This window comes from Pongo pygmaeus, chromosome 16 (assembly GCF_028885625.2).
Source record: "Pongo pygmaeus isolate AG05252 chromosome 16, NHGRI_mPonPyg2-v2.0_pri, whole genome shotgun sequence".
NCBI classification, from domain to species: domain Eukaryota; kingdom Metazoa; phylum Chordata; class Mammalia; order Primates; family Hominidae; genus Pongo; species Pongo pygmaeus.
The window spans coordinates 79,038,062-79,054,194 of record NC_072389.2 but is presented as its reverse complement, the minus strand read 5'-3'; the positions used below and the strand labels follow the sequence as shown (position 1 = coordinate 79,054,194).

The window sequence follows — 16,133 nt, the reverse complement described above, 5'->3', positions numbered from 1 at the left end:
TTTAATCTGTAACCCTTCCCTTACAACTTTAAGTTTCTCCATATATATAAGCTAACAGCCAGACTTTTAAAAAAATAAAATTAAAAGCCAATATTTTGAAACAAAGAATATCAGATTAAGAATCATGAGTTGTGGGTCCTGAGCCAACCACTTTTTAGTTACATTTTAATAAATAATTTATTCTCTCTGAGCCTCAGTATTCTTTCTGTAAAATGGAGATAGCATCTTACAGAGTTGCTGTAAGACTTCACAGTCTCAATTTCTTCAGCCATGTAATCAATTCTTTTTTTTTTTTTTTTTGAGACAGAGTTTCGCTCTTGTTGCCCAGGCTGGAGTGCAATGGTATGATCTCGGCTCACAGCAACCTCTGCCTCCTGTGTTCAAGCGATCCTCCTGCCTCAGCCTTACGAGTAGCTGGGATTACAGGCATGCGCCACTATGCCCGGTTAATTTTTGTATTTTTAGTGGAGTTGGGGTTTCACCATGTTGGTCAGGCTGGTCTCGAGCTCGTGACCTCAAGTATCTGCCCACCTCAGCCTCCCAAAGTGGTGGGATTACAGGCGTGAGCCATCACACCCAGCCATCCATTTTTCATAACCCCTTAACATCTGGTGCTTTCCTTTGGATGAGCTCTAGTTTGTCAGTGTCACTCTTAAAATATGGTGCCATAAACTTACCATAATCTGCTTGGTGTAGTCTAATTATCTCCCATTACTTGCAATAGTGTTGCCTATAATCACATTAACTTTTTGAGAGGGTAGTACACTGAACAGTTTGATTTTAAATCAATATAACCTCCTGACACTTCATTACCTATGTTGGTAAATCATACTTCCCTTTATTCATCTTGAACCTAAACATAAAACCTTGGATTAGCCCCATTATATTTTATCTTGTTAGATTTGATCTATAGTTCCAACCTATTGAGATGTAGTGAGGAACCAAAGAAATTAAATCAAAATGTCAGGAAGGACATGACTGATAGATATATTAGAGTGGGATCTGGGTCTTAAATGACTATACTATATAGGTGGCTTTCATATCCTTAATAAACACCGTAAGGTAAACATCCTTATATAAACAATAAGATAAGTTATAGACTCATCTTAATGCCCAAAGTTCAAAATAATTAACACATACCTAATTCAACTTAGATATGTTTTTATGAGGTTACTGCATTCTACTAATAATGCTCTTACAGTTTCATATGTGGGGTTTGGAGTTTTAATGCTATATTTAAATCCAAGATTTCTACTGTGTTTTCTCTAATTCATTTTAAATTCCAAACTTAAAAAGTGAATAACATTTTAGATATCAAAGGGGATACGATAAGACCTGCACTAATTCCTTCAGTGGTTGTAATTCTCCCTCTTTCCCAGTATTTGGAACTTGGTCAGTGGCACAACACTCTTCCTGTCACAGTTTAAATGAATTATCCTGTGTGTTTTATGACTGGTTAGAACCAAAAGCATAGCTAGGAGTCAAGTACAGCTTTCACAACTACAGTCTGGTCAATGAATTCTTTGGAAGGCAATGTGTTAACATGATACTTTAATGTTTTGTTTTAAGAAATGTAATATATATACCAAAAAGCATCCAAAATATAAGTGTACAGCTCAATGAACGATGACAAAGCAAACACATCACCCAGATGAAGAAATAGAACATTACCAGATTTCCAGAAGGTCCTCTAGTGTTTGCCGTCTTAAAATCACCATCTGCTTCTTTTTCCCTTAAAATAATCTCTCATCCTGACTTCTAACACTATACTTTAGTTTTAATTATATGAGTGGAATCTTAAAGAACTATTTGACATTTGGCTTCATCAATGTTGTTGCATGTGTATTCATTTTCATTATTCTTGAATATATTCTATGATAATACCACCCCCCCCTTTTTTTTTTTTTTTGCTGATGGGTATTTTTTCCAGTTTAGGTTCACTACAAATAATACTGTTATGAACATTCTTACATATGTCTCTTGTTGGATAGAAACACTCATTATAAAAGATTTCTATTTTTCCCAAATTATTTTATTTTTTTCAAATTGTGGCCAACAACTTCCAGGAGAGCCCCAGTTTAGACTACTCTCTTGCCCTCCAAATTGCTACATTTTATCACCCAATCAACATCTCCATGTAAAGGTTTAATAGTTATCTCAAAATTAACAGTCCCTAACTTGAACTCCTAACCTTCTCATTCATTTACAAAGTACCTACCCTGTGCTAGGCTGTTGTAGACATTTGACACCACAACATTTTCATCTCAGAAAATAATTTTCTTCTTTTTCAGGTTTCTATATGCAACACTGAAGAAATTAATTCTTTCCTTCCATTTCTTTGGCTAAACCATGGAATCATTCTTGACTCCTTTTCTCACACCCATATCCAATCCATCAGCAAATCCTTCATGTCTATCTTCAAAATATCCATAATTCAACCACTTCTTACAGGTCTTGTCTAAATTATCATTCTCTCTAGTTGGATTATTATAATAATCTCCTACCTGGCTTTTCCATTTCTGTTCTTGCTTCCCTTCTCCAACACAGAGTTTATTATCAATACAGTAGCCAGAGTGATCCTTTAAAAATGTAAGTCAGATCATGTCATTTCCAGCTTAGAGCCCTGCAGTAGCTCCCTATCTCATTCAGAAGCTCCTGCAACGCACTCCATGGTCTTGGCCCTCCACTGCCTCTCTGGCTCTGGTCCTCTAGCACCCACCCACTGTGCACTCTGATCAGCCACACTAGCCTCCTTCCTGCTCCCCAAACCCACTAGGCACACTGATTATTATAAACCTCAGGGCTTTTACAATTGCTGTTCTATCTGAAATTCTCTTCTCCTAGATACCACATGACTCACTCCATCTTCAAACCTTGGCTTAAATATCATGTTTTCAGGTAAAACTTTTCCTAACCATCCATCTGAAAACTCCCCCATGTTACCTAAACCACACTACTCCTATTCCCTTCTCCAGCTTTATTTTTATCCATAGCTCTTACCACTTTGTTATATTTACTTGTTACCAGTCTTCCCTGAGCAGAAATTAAGCTCCATGAAGATAGAGATTTTTTTCCCCGTTTTGGACACTGTTACATTCAAATGCCTAGGATAGTACCTGGCACACAATAGACACCCAATATTTTGTTGGATGGTTAAGTAAATATGAACTTTTAAATGAAGGCACCATATTAAAATGCAAAATTTTCAAAGGAAATAAAGATGTCTTCAGAAAGAATTCTTCACCAGCAGATCTGCACTGAAAGAAATGTGAAAGGAAGTCCTTCAGGAAGAAAGAAAATGATACCAGATAAAAACTAAGATCTCCACAAAAGAATGAAGAGTGCTGGAAATAGTAATTACATGGGCAAATACATAAAAATTTTATCTAAATATCTTTCAAAGATAACTGATAAATGGGATTATATTGATAAACAATATTCAATTAATCCAAACGAAAGGCAGGATCAAAATTAAAAGGGAACAAAGAACAGATGGAAAAATTATAAAACAAATAGCAAGATAACAGACTTAAACCAAACCCTATCAATAATCATATTAAATATAATAGTACATTTAAATGTAAACACCTCAATTAAAGGCAGAGGTTGTCAGATTGGATAAAAAGACAAAACAAGCTATATGCTGCCTACAAAGAAATGCACTTTAAATGTAAAAACAAACAGGTTAAAAACAAAAGGATAGAAAAAATATATACCAAGCTAATGCTAGTCAAAAGAAAGCTGGAGTAAGGCCAGGCACAGTGGCTCACTCCTACAATCTCAGCACAGGCTTGCCCTGGCTAACACGGTGAAACCCCATCTCTACTAAAAATACAAAAAATTAGCTGGGCATGGTGGTGGGCACCTGTAGTCCCAGCTACTCGGGAGGCTGAGGCAGGAGAATGGCGTGAACCCGGGAGGTGGAGCTTGCAGTGAGCCAAGATCATGCCACTGCACTCCAGCCTGGGCAACAGAGGGAGAGGGAGTCTTTAAAAAAAAAAAAAAAAAAAGAGTCTAAGGCTTGCCTAAGGCCAGGAATTTGAGATCAGCCTGGGCAACATGGCAAGACTCAATCTCTACAGAAAATTTAAAAATTAGCCAGGCATGGTGGTACACACCTGTAGTCCCAGCTGCTTGGAAGGCTGAAGCAGAAGGATCACTTGAGCTCAGGAGTTCGAGGCTGCTGTAAGCTATGATTGCACCACTGCACTCTGCACACTACACCCAGAGGCCTGGGTAACACAGTGAGACTCACGAAAAAGATAAAAATAAAAAATAAAAACTGGAGTGGTTTTATTAATATTAGACAAGGATATCAAAAGGTTATAAAGAAGGTCATTTCAAATAATAAAAGGGTCAATTAATCAAGAAAGATAATCATCCCAAACATGTATTCCTCCAATACAGAGCTTAAAAATACACGAAGCAGTAAGTGATAGAACTGTAAGGGGAAATAGACAAGTTCACAATTACAGTCAGATTTTAATACCCCTCTCTCAATAACTGATAGAAAAAGCACATAGCAAATCACCAAGTATATACTTGAGCAACTGTCAACCAACATGATTGATCGACATTTATTGAACACTCCATCTAACACCAACACAAAACACATTCTTCTCAAGTATACACAGAGCATTCACCAAGACTATATTCTAAGCCACAGAACAAGTTCTGGTTGATTTAAGAGAATGTTACCTGAGCACAGATGAATTAAATTAGAAATCAATAACAGAAAGGTCCCTGAAAAAAAACCCCAAATATTCTTATTTACTCATGGGTAAATAAGAAATTAAAAGGGAAATCAGAAATATTGTGAACTCAAAGGAATTCACCATGTTAACATATTAAAAAAGAAAAACCATATGATCACCTCAATATGAGAGAATGTAGAAAAAACATTTCACAAAATCCAACATCTATTCCTGATTTTAAAACTCAGCAAACCAGGAATAGAAGTAACTTCCTCAAGCTGATAAAGGGCATCTATATTAAAAAAAAAAAAAAAAAAAAAAACTACAGTTAACTTCATACTGAAAGCTTTCTCCCTAAGATAAGAAACAAGACAAGATGTCCACTTTCACCACTTCTATTCAACATTGTTACCGGAAGTTCTTACCACTGTAATCAGACAGGAAAAAGAATGAAAAAGCATCCAGATTGGAAAGAAGTAAAACTGTCTTTATTCACAGACAACATGATCATCTATGTAGAAAATCCAGTTGATTTTACTAGAACTAATAAGTGAATTTTAGAAAGGTTACAGAATAGAAGATCAATAAATAAAAACCAATTGTATTTACATACACTAATGAAGAACTAGAACCTGAAATTTTAAAAGCATCAAAATTTACAATATCAAAAATATAAAATACTAAGGTATAAATATGACAAAAGACGACCAGCACATTGAAAATTAAGAGAAATTTAAGAACACTTAAATATATGGAGAGAAATATTTTGTTCACAGATAGGAAGATTTAATATTATTAAAATGCTGTAATAGGCAGAACAATGGTCCCCCTAAAGATATCTATGTTCTAATACCTGGAACCTGTAATATGTTATCTTACATAGCAAAAGGATTTTGCATATGTGATTAAGTTAAAATATATCGAGCTGGAGAGATAGCCCTGAATTATCCAGGTGAACCTATTGTAATCAGAAGCATCCTTATAAGGGAAAGAGGGAGGCAGAAAGAGTCAGAAGGAATGTGATTGCTGGCATTGAGGATGGAAGGTGGGTAACAAACTAAGGAATGCAGGCAACCTCTACGTGTTAGAGAAGGCCAGGAAAAAAAAAAAAAAAAAAAAAAAGGATTCTTGAGCCTCCAGAAGGAATGCAGTCCTCCTGACACCTTGATTTTAGCTCAATAAACCCATTTCAAATTTCTGACCTCTAGAACTATAAGCTAATGTTTGCATTGTTTTAAGCCACTAAGTTTATAGCTTGTTACAGCAGCAGTTAAGAAATTAGTACAGACGCTAATTCTCCAAGTTGATCTATCCAATCCCAATCAAAATTCCAAATTTTTCAAGAAATGCAAGAGTCCAAAGAGACTATATGCCAAGCATTTAAGTCAGTGAGTTAACAATCGCAAAGTATCCACTATGTACTGATCCGCCTTATAATTTGGAGAAGAAAAAAGACATAGAAAGTCTCTGAACTTGAACTTCATTAATTCATTTCTTCATTCAACAAATATATGATTGCAGTATCACCGAACAAATCACAGATCCTCATCCTAATGGAGCAAGTGTGACATGGTGATGCAGAGCAAGGGTACAGACAATAAACAACAAATATAATTAGTGACATACCAAAGGTGGGATATTGGGCGCGGTACACTGCAGGTGCTGGCAATAAAGGAATGCTTGGTCTGGAGAGAATTTATAAACAATTAAAAAGCTGACTAAAATCAGTTTATTACCACCATGTGCCAGTAATTCTAATCAATGTCAGTGATAAAAATACTCCTTCCTAAAAAAACATTTTGTTGGTCTAAGTTCCAAATAATTACTGCAGTTACTGCTGAGTTTAAATTATATATATGTAAGCTTCAAAATATCAGATTTGTTATTTATTCTTAAATTGTTGTCTACATATAAGTTAATTGGGGAAACTCCCAGTTACAGCTAACCCCCATCCATGCAAACTTAGGCACATATATTTGTTTCAAAAGCAGTGCACCAGGCTTTGTTAAACCTGAAGGCTGCTCAACATGAAGTTCTTAATTCCAACCCTTTCTTAGGATGCAGTTGGCTTTTCCATCCCTGTGGTACTACATTCTTGTGCATTTAAATGATAGATTCAAAATAAAACAAAGAGAGCACAGTGATTGTAAAGACCAAGAAACAACTTGAGGCACTCCAATTCTGTCATTTTTATGGGACATTTTGGTATTTGTCTAAAATTTAAAACACTGTTACAAGTGGAAATAGCAAGACGCAACTTAATAAGTGCAAATTTTAGTTCACAAAATATTTTACTAAATTTGAATATCTTTAACATTGAAATTTATTATCTTCAAATTAAGTGTTTTGAAACTAAAGAACATTAAGAGGGGATAAAACATATCAGCAATTTTATTAATAGTTGCGTAAATTGTACCTTTTGGAAACGCTTAGGTTTTTTTTGTTGTTGTTGTTATTTTCCTTCCCCCAGAGGGAGTCTTGCTCTGTCGCCCAGGCTAGAGTGCAGTGGCACCATCTTGGCTCACTGCAACCTCTGCCTCCCAGGTTCAAGTGATTCTCCTGCCTCAGCCTCCTGAGTAGCTGGGATTACAGGTGCATACCACCACAGTCGGCTAATTTTTTGTATTTTTGGTAGAGATGGGGTTTCACCATGTTGGCCAGGCTGGTCTCAAACTCCTGACCTCGTGATCCACCTGCCTCGGACTCCCAAAGTGCTGGGATCACAGGCATGAGCCACCGAACCCAGCTGGAAATGCTTAGTTTTACTTAAAAAAAACTTCACTTATTAGTTAATGAACAATTACATAAAATATCAGTCTGTAACTACAGAATCCAAGTTCAAACAATTAACTAGATATAAAAACAATTGGTGGCCGGGCGCAGTGGCTCATGCCTGTAATCCCAGCCCTTTGGGAGGCCGAGGTGGGCGGATCATGAGGTCAGGAGATTGAGGCCAGCCTGACCAACTGGTGAAACCCCGTCTCTACTAAAAAAATGAAAAAATTAGCCAGGCGTGGTGGTGCGCGCCTGTAGTCCCAGCTACTCAGGAAGCTGAGGCAGAAGAATCGCTTGAACACGGGAGGCGGAGGTTGCAATGAGCTGAGATTGCGCCACTGCACTCCAGCCTGGGTGACAGAGCGAGACTCCGTCTCAAAATAAAATAAAATAAAATAACATAAAATAAAATAAAAACAATGGGCTAAATAGTTGTGGATTTTTTCCCTGCCTTATACTGTATTTTTCTTATTTGGCATAATTATTACAACAAAACTCAGTAAGAGAAAACGTCTGCTGCATAATATTTTTCATTTAACTTAATGATTATTTCTGAAAATAATTTCATCATTCAGGGGAAGAAGATGTTAAAAAAATATTCATTCTAGGTGTCAGATGTCCTAGGCACATCACTGAACATAGCAAATAAAAAAATTATCTAGTATATGAGATAATGCTAAGAGCTAGGGAAGAAATAGAACAGGGCAAGTGGAATCAAAGTGCAAAGACAGGACACAGGTTACAATATAGAGAGGTTAAGGTAGGCATCTGAGAAGGTGAGGCTTGAGCAAAGACCAAAGGTATGAAAGTTAACCAGATATCTGGGGGAGGAGAATTCCAGGCTTATGATTTTTCAGATGTCTGTTGCAATCCCTCATCCAAAAGGTCTACATAATGTGCTCATATAGTTAGAAAATATCCATTTTAAGAACTTCCAAGGGGTTCAAGACTTCATTGCATCCCTGAAGTCTTCTCTTTCCAAATTCAATCCAAATGCCAATTACTTTTCCTTAAGCAATTATTAAGACCAGCATCTGGCAGGGGACAGTGACTCACACCTGTAAGCCCAGCACTTTGGGAGGCTGAAGCAGGCAGATCACATGAGGTCAGGAGTTCGAAACCAGTCTGGCCGAGATGGCAAAACCCCGTTTCTACTAAAAATACAAAAATTAGCTGGGCGTGGTGGTAGGTGCCTGTAATCCCAGCTACTCAGGAGGCTGAGGCAGGTGAATCTCTTGAACCTGGGAGGCAGAGGTTGCAGTGAGCTGAGATTGCACCATTGCACTCCAGACTGGGCAACACAGCAAGACTCCATCTAAAAAAAAAAAAAAAAAAAAGGCAACATCATCCAAGAGAGCCAGAAAGGTGGACTGAGGTCTCAGGGTCCACAAAAAAAGAGCTAGTAGGATGTTTTCCCCCTACAGGAGAAAGGAGGTACTAAGCAAGGAGCCCTGAGGCAAAGACAATGCTGCAGTTCTTGTGAGAGCCTAGTCCCTAGAAATTGGTGGACCTCATGAAGATGCGCAGACCAGATTATGTGCTCTCAAGTTCCTAGCGGTCTCTCAACCTCCAAGGAGTCACAAAGGAGTTGGCCAACTTAACTGAGTCCTTCCTACTTCTCTACAGGAGGCCCACAGCACCGTGACTTCTGCATTTCCTAACACTCACCACTTAAAGTGTCCACTCTTGGAGGTGAGACCCAGGAGTGAAAAGACCCATAAGTTAGACAAAGGAAAATAGCTACATACCCAATGAGCTAAAACAATGAAGAACAACAGAAAACCCAAAACACGAGGCTCCCGGGGGAACAAGCTGCTAGAGGAGACTGACAACAGCTTGAACCAAATAATAACTATAATAATAATAAATATATATTTCTATATTTCTTATTAAATAATGATAAATATAATTATTATTCACACTTAAGAAGAATCTTGAAGCTAAAACTATTTTATGAATACAAAAATTCAATAGCTAATTGAAGAACTGGATGGACACTATTGAGGCCAAATTAATAGCTTAAAAGAGCAAGTAGGAGAAAAATAGAGCAAAACTAGGAGAAAGAAATCATGTGTAACAATATAAGATACATGGAGCAAAGATTCAGATCCAGGAGAAAAAATGTTAGTGAGAGGGGCTAAAGTAGAGGGAGAAAAAAAGACTGAGGAAAGGAACCGATTGAAAAAATAATAGAATGAAATATTCTACAACTGCAGAAAGAAGTGAGACTGAAGATAGAAAGGGTTTAAGTTCCAGGCATTAATGGGGATGGGGGTTTTAAAAAAATCAATAACTAGACATATCCTGATTAAATTCCTGAATTCCACGGATAGAAGAAGATCTTAAAAGTTTCTAGTTAAAAACAAAAACATCCTCCTTCAACACCGAAGAAGCCTAGGGAACCAATTCTTTTTTTTTTTTTCCTTTTCCTGTCACCCAGGCTGGAGTGCAGTGGCACGATCTTGGCTCACTGAAACCTCTGTCTCGTGGGTTCAAGTGATTCTCCTGCCTCAGCCTCCCAAGTAGCTGGGACTACAGACATGCACCACCATACCCAGCTAAGTTTTGTATTTTTAGTAGAGATAGGGTTTCACTATGTCGGCCAAGCTGGTCTCAAACTCTTGACCTCAAGTGATTCACCCACCTGGGCCTCCCAAAGTGCTAGAATTACAGGTGTGAACCACAGCACCCAGCTTAACTCATTTTTAAGTGGTAAATGAAGAGAAAGAATCAAGAATTTATCCTAGCTCTGCTATAAAAACCAACCACCGGGTAACCTCTAATAGATAAGGGGATGTTTTTCTTTACAGAAATAGTCCAGATGATACATAAAGAAAATACAAGAAAATCCAACCTGAATTTGACAAAGCCTCTAGATTCAATGACCAGTTCACAAGAAATACAGAGCACAAAGGATCACATTAAACTGCACCACAGAGATGGTGGTCAGCAAAATCCAGACTGAGAAACTGTAGAACAACCTGATTTCTTAAACCGCAGGAAGAGAGAGAGGTGAGGTCAGGGAAATACTGCAGGGAAACCTAAAAATTAAAAGATACACCAATCAATCACAATTTTTGGCCATGTTTAAAAGAATTATGACACTTATAAGACTACTTGAAATTTGAACACTGATAATATTACAGAATTGTTAATTTTGGGGTATTATGGTTATGCTTTTTTAAAGTCCTTTTTCTTTAGAGGTATGAACGGAAATAATTACTGATGAAATGATATCATGTCTGGGATTTGCTTCAAAATAACATGATGAGAAGGAAGTGGATAGGGTATAGATGAAATTAGACTAGCTTTAAGTGGTAATTTTTTTTTTTTTTTTTTTGAGACGGAGTCTCACTCTGTCGCCCAGGCTGGAGTGCAGTGGCACGATCTCGACTCAGGGCAAGCTCTGCCTCCCAGGTCCACGCCATTCTCCTGCCTCAGCCTCTTGAGTAGCTGGGACTACAGGCGCCCGCTACCACGCCCGGCTAATTTTTTGTATTTTTAGTGGAGATAGGGTTTCACCGTGTTAGCCAGGATGGTCTCGATCTCCTGACCTCATGATCCGCCCGCCTTGGCCTCCCAAAGTTCTGGGATTATAGGCGTGAGCCACCGCACCTGGCCCGAGTTGGTAATTCTTAAAGCTAGATGATGCATACGTGTATCGCTATATTATTCTGTCTACCTTTGATTATGCTTGAAATGCTTTAAAATACAAATTGTTAGAGGCTTCCATGTTCCTTGTTGACTAGGTAGAATCAAGGTTAAGAAAAGCATTCAGCTTACCACAAAGGATAACGATACTGTATTTAGGATTTGAATATAATGTCCTAATTCTACCGAGACATTCCAATATCATAACACCTAACATAATCCAGGTATCTGAGAAAAAAAATTGCTTATTTCTGGCCCTTGGGAAATACCTTTAATGACTGATAACTTTATGCTACTGGCATGTTCACATTAACACAATATGGAAAGCTTAAAGAAAAATGTTGGCTGGGCGCAATGGCTCACACCTGTAATCCCAGAATTTTGGGAGGCTGAGGTGGGTGGATCACAAGGGCAGGAGTTCAAGACCAGTCTGGCCAAGATGGTGAAACCCCATCTCTACAAAAAATACAAAAATTAGCCGGGCATGGTGGCAGGTGCCTGTAATCCCAGCTACTAAGGAGGCTGAGGCAGGAGAATTGCTTGAACTTGGGTGGCAAAGGTTGCAGTGAGCCGAGATCACACCACTGCACTCCAGCCTGGGTGACAGAGTAAGACTCTGTCTTTTTAAAAAAAAAAAAAAAAGAAAAAAGAAAAAGAAAAATGTTATCTCTAATGACCAAATCATAACACAAGACATTAATGTTAAGGGATCACAGAGAACATACATAAAGTTTATATCTTCTCTTCGTTTCAGTTGCCAATCTAAACGTAGATTAACATTGACATCAACATGACCTCCGCCTATGGCAGTATGTTTCCATCAACACAGCAGCACACACAGCTTTATTTGGAACCTCCCTATCACAAGCTTATACATCAGTTAAATAACAATAGCACAACCTACATATTGGTTAAACAGCGAATCTTCTCAAAATTTACATGCATGTGTTTGTTTGTGCAAGTCAGTACTATAAGAAAAATCTAACATCAGGTAGAAAAAAGTGAAAAGAGTATGAAAATACAGAAAAGTATTCCAAATGTACTTACCCTAAATTATATCTACATGAAAGGTGAAAATAGTATTATTATTCAGATTGTGATGAATTAAACTATGTGCTAGATTAAGGGTTTTGTTTTCTGCTTTTAAGACCCCTCAAAAAGTGTCACAGCTTTATATATTGGCTCAAGTTGCTATTTTATGAACTATAAAATATGAAAAATGTGCAAAATTGCTAAGTAGGCTATCAACTACCTTCCCACTGACTCTTGGTAGCAAGAGTCTCATAAATTATTTCAACAAACTTGTAGAGTGTATTATGCTAATAAAAGTGGTCCTGCCAAATACCAATTACCAAACAATAAAATTCAGCGTTTTTTGGTGTTTCACAGAAATACAAAGTTTTAACTGTAACGATAAAAAAAAATACAATAGCAATAACACGCACACCTTCCCACCACCAAAAAAAGTAATCATATATATAGAGAGAATTTTTTCTTTTATAATGTACAAAAATTATCTCATGTATCAAAGCATGAGATGTAATTCCCCTACTTTTACCACATATCCCTAAGATTATTGATCATGAAATTATCCAGTCTTTTTAAACCTAGTTACTAGAATTAACTTGATCACCTCTATCAGTAGCCATAAATAGACTACATTTACTCAAAACACTTTCCATGTAACAGAAGAATAAGTTCCTTATGTCTTTGAAATTACCAGTCAAGGCTACTCTGGTTATTTCTATAACAAATACTCCCACAACATTTCTCCAACATGTTTAAAATATCCTTTAAACATTTCCCAGACTACTAAATCTGATAAAAATCACTAACTATACCAGAAAGTGGTACTTTCCATTATCAAACCTATCCTAGGTCTCTGCAACTCTCACACTCACCTTTGGTATCTTCATAGGCATGCTCTTCTATTCATTCACAAAGCCCACTTAAGCTCATAACAGTTCCAATATTCAAATTATATTTCAAATTTGAGTTAAGGAAACACCTTACTTTATTTCTCAGATACAGTGCTGTCATTTGTGAAGTCAAAAACACCCTATATTGAAATAAGCAGGTACTTGAACTTAATTGGCTAGCTCTTTGAGTAGAGATGCTTTAACCACCTCTAAACAGAGCCTTGCATAGTGTCTGGCACATAGTAGGTAGAGAATAAATCCTAAAAATGAATGAATTTTAATACTCTTGGGCCTCATTCTAAACTGTAACTTCTTAGACTCCTTAAACCACTAAGCTGAAAAAAACTTCAGTTATTTGTCCAAATAAATTCTACCTTAAATCATGTTTCATAAACAAGCCATAGCCTCTATGAAAACTATGTCTGTTACACAATAAAATTAAGATTTTGTTTACTGAAGAAAGAGAACAAAGACTGGTCCCAAGTTGGAAACATTTATAAACTAATGCTTTGGAACAACTAATAATTTAGTCATAGAAAAGAAGTGTTAGAACATCAGTTATAAGGTTCTTCCTCAAAAGCCCATGCACTCTACAATGTACATGACATAATTCAATTAAACATAACCAAAAGTAAAAAAAATTTCCATATCAGTCAGGTGTAGCTTACAGTATGCTGCAGAAATTAACAACCCCCAAAAGCAAAGGTTTATTTCTCACTTACATTACCTATCCACCCTTATTCTATCTGTCTTCATACTCTACCTCACACCGCCTATGTTTTCACTGTAGGACCTAGGCTAAGAGAGAAGCCAATATCTGCAACACTGGCAAAGAAAAAGATAAGATGAATCATGCACTGGCTCTTAAAGCTTCTGTCCATGACAGTTGGTTCTGCTCACATTTCATTGGCCAAAACCAGTCATATAAAAAACTTAACTTCAAGAGGCCAGGAATATACAATCTGAGCATATTTGGTGAACAGCACTAACGACTACTATTTTACAAAAGACAATATCTGGAATTACAGCTAGGATCAAATTCCAGTTTTGCCATTTAGAAGCATATTTAATTAGGGCCGGGCGCGGTGGCTCATGCCTGTAATCCCAACACTTTGGGAGGCCAAGGCGGGTGGATCATTTGAGGTCAGGAGCTCAAAAACAGCCTGGCCAACATGGTAAAACAGTCTCTACTGAAAAAAACACAAAAATTAGCCGGGCGGTAGTGGCAGGCAACTGTAATCTCAGCTACTCAGGAGGCTGGGGCAGGAAAATCGCTTGACCCTGCGAGGTGGAGACTGTGGTGAGCCAAGATTGCACCACTGTACTCCAGTCTGAGAGCCAGAGTGAGACTCTTGTCTCCAAAAAAAAAAAAAAAAGAAAGAAAAAGAAAAAGTATACTTAATTATCGCATCTGTAAAATGTAAAATAAAAATTGTACTACTACCTTATACGATCATCTGAAAGATTAAATGGTATGTGAGATCAGATGCTTAGCAGAATGTCTGGCCTTCATTCCTTCAATTAATATTTTGGGGGCATCTGCCAAGCAGTGTTCTAGGTATTAACATACAAAAATTACTCATTAAATAGTTGTTTTTGTTATTCCAACCAGGGACTCAAAGAATAAGTCTTCATTTCTTAGCAGTCTCTAGATTCAGAAGAGAACTGTGTGGCAGACTGCCAGTTACCCTCCAATATCCATTTTTCCTTCTTATGGGGTAATAGAACTCTTAGTTTTTTAGCTAGACATATGAACTTGTGGAATACAGACCATATACACCAGCTGCCCGTGCAGCTAGGATGGCCACAGGTCTAAGTTCTGGCCACTGTGTTCTAGGAAAGTGTCGTGGTGGCTTACAGGAAACTTCCTTAAGAGACAGCAATCATATACCTTTGTCCATTTCTTTATCCCCTCCTCCACAAGCTGTCTGGGATACTGATTCTATCTCAGACTGTGAGACCATGGCCAGGCACAGCAGAGAACAAAGAAGGAGCCTCAGTACCTATCACTATAGTGCCACACCAGCTGTGGACTTTTATGTGGGAAATCATAAACTTTCATCTTATTTAATCCACTGTTACATGTCACTCAAAGCGTATCTTAATCCTAATACAAAATATTACCTGTTAACTCTTCAAAAAAAGCATGCTACATGAAAGAATAATAACTCTTCATGATACTCCTACATCTGCATATGAGAAGATAACTAATGTAGTAAGTGTCAGTGTATGGCAGAAGAAGCAATGGCTTGAGGAAAACCTGAGTTTTAGAATTGGTTCTTCCACTTCCTATGTTACCCTTTGGCAAACTATTAACCCTAATTAGGCCTCAGCTTTTTGTCTATAAGATGGTAATGAGACCCAGGAAGTCTTAATGTAAGAATTAAATGGAAAGACATTTATGAAAATACTTTGTAAATTGAAAGTTCCATATAGTATCAGTACCACTTTGTCAACTGTCCCCTCTTCCCTACCACCCTTTCTTCAGAATTGGGCCATGAAGACTGATTACAACTCATAGAATCAATTAGAGAGCCACCCCAGAAGTTGATTCAGTAGGCCTAGCACAGGAACAATGAAGCCGTATTTTCAAGAAGCACCCCAAAAGACTGACGAAAGTTGTCTGATCACCAGGAGGAATCTTGGCTCCAGTGATCAAGCCCCACCTATCCTTGAATCCCGTACTCAAGTAACATAATATTTTAAAACTGTGTGAAGCACACAGTTCCATAGCATCTCTAATGCCTAGTTGAATGTCAAGTACTTAGCAGATAATTTAATAATGCTTTGTTTGATGACCTGCAGTAGAAAAACAAAGTGGAACTGAATCAAAAGACTCACTATGGACTTCCTCTTCTGGCCAAGAGGAATTAACAAGTACCTCCTTAACAGGTTATTTCATACCTCCTAACTGAAATAAAAAACTGAACAAATCAAAGGAATCAACAGCTCTCAAGTCAATAGGTATCAAGTAATAAATACCTATTGACTGAGAAATGACAGAAAATGAAGGAAGTGAGCCCTTACCACTGCCCCAGGTTACTTCTTGGCGCGAGTTTCCAGGTCAGAGTGCAAGGATGATAAATCCAGGCAG

At 37.5% G+C, this 16,133-nt stretch overlaps 1 protein-coding gene across 5 annotated transcripts in view; it reads right to left on the bottom strand.

Moving 5' to 3' along the window:
• Positions 1 to 16,133, bottom strand: part of REC114 (REC114 meiotic recombination protein) — a 137,584-nt gene that overhangs the window by 75,700 nt on the left and 45,751 nt on the right. The gene's annotated exons all lie outside the window — the stretch shown is intronic.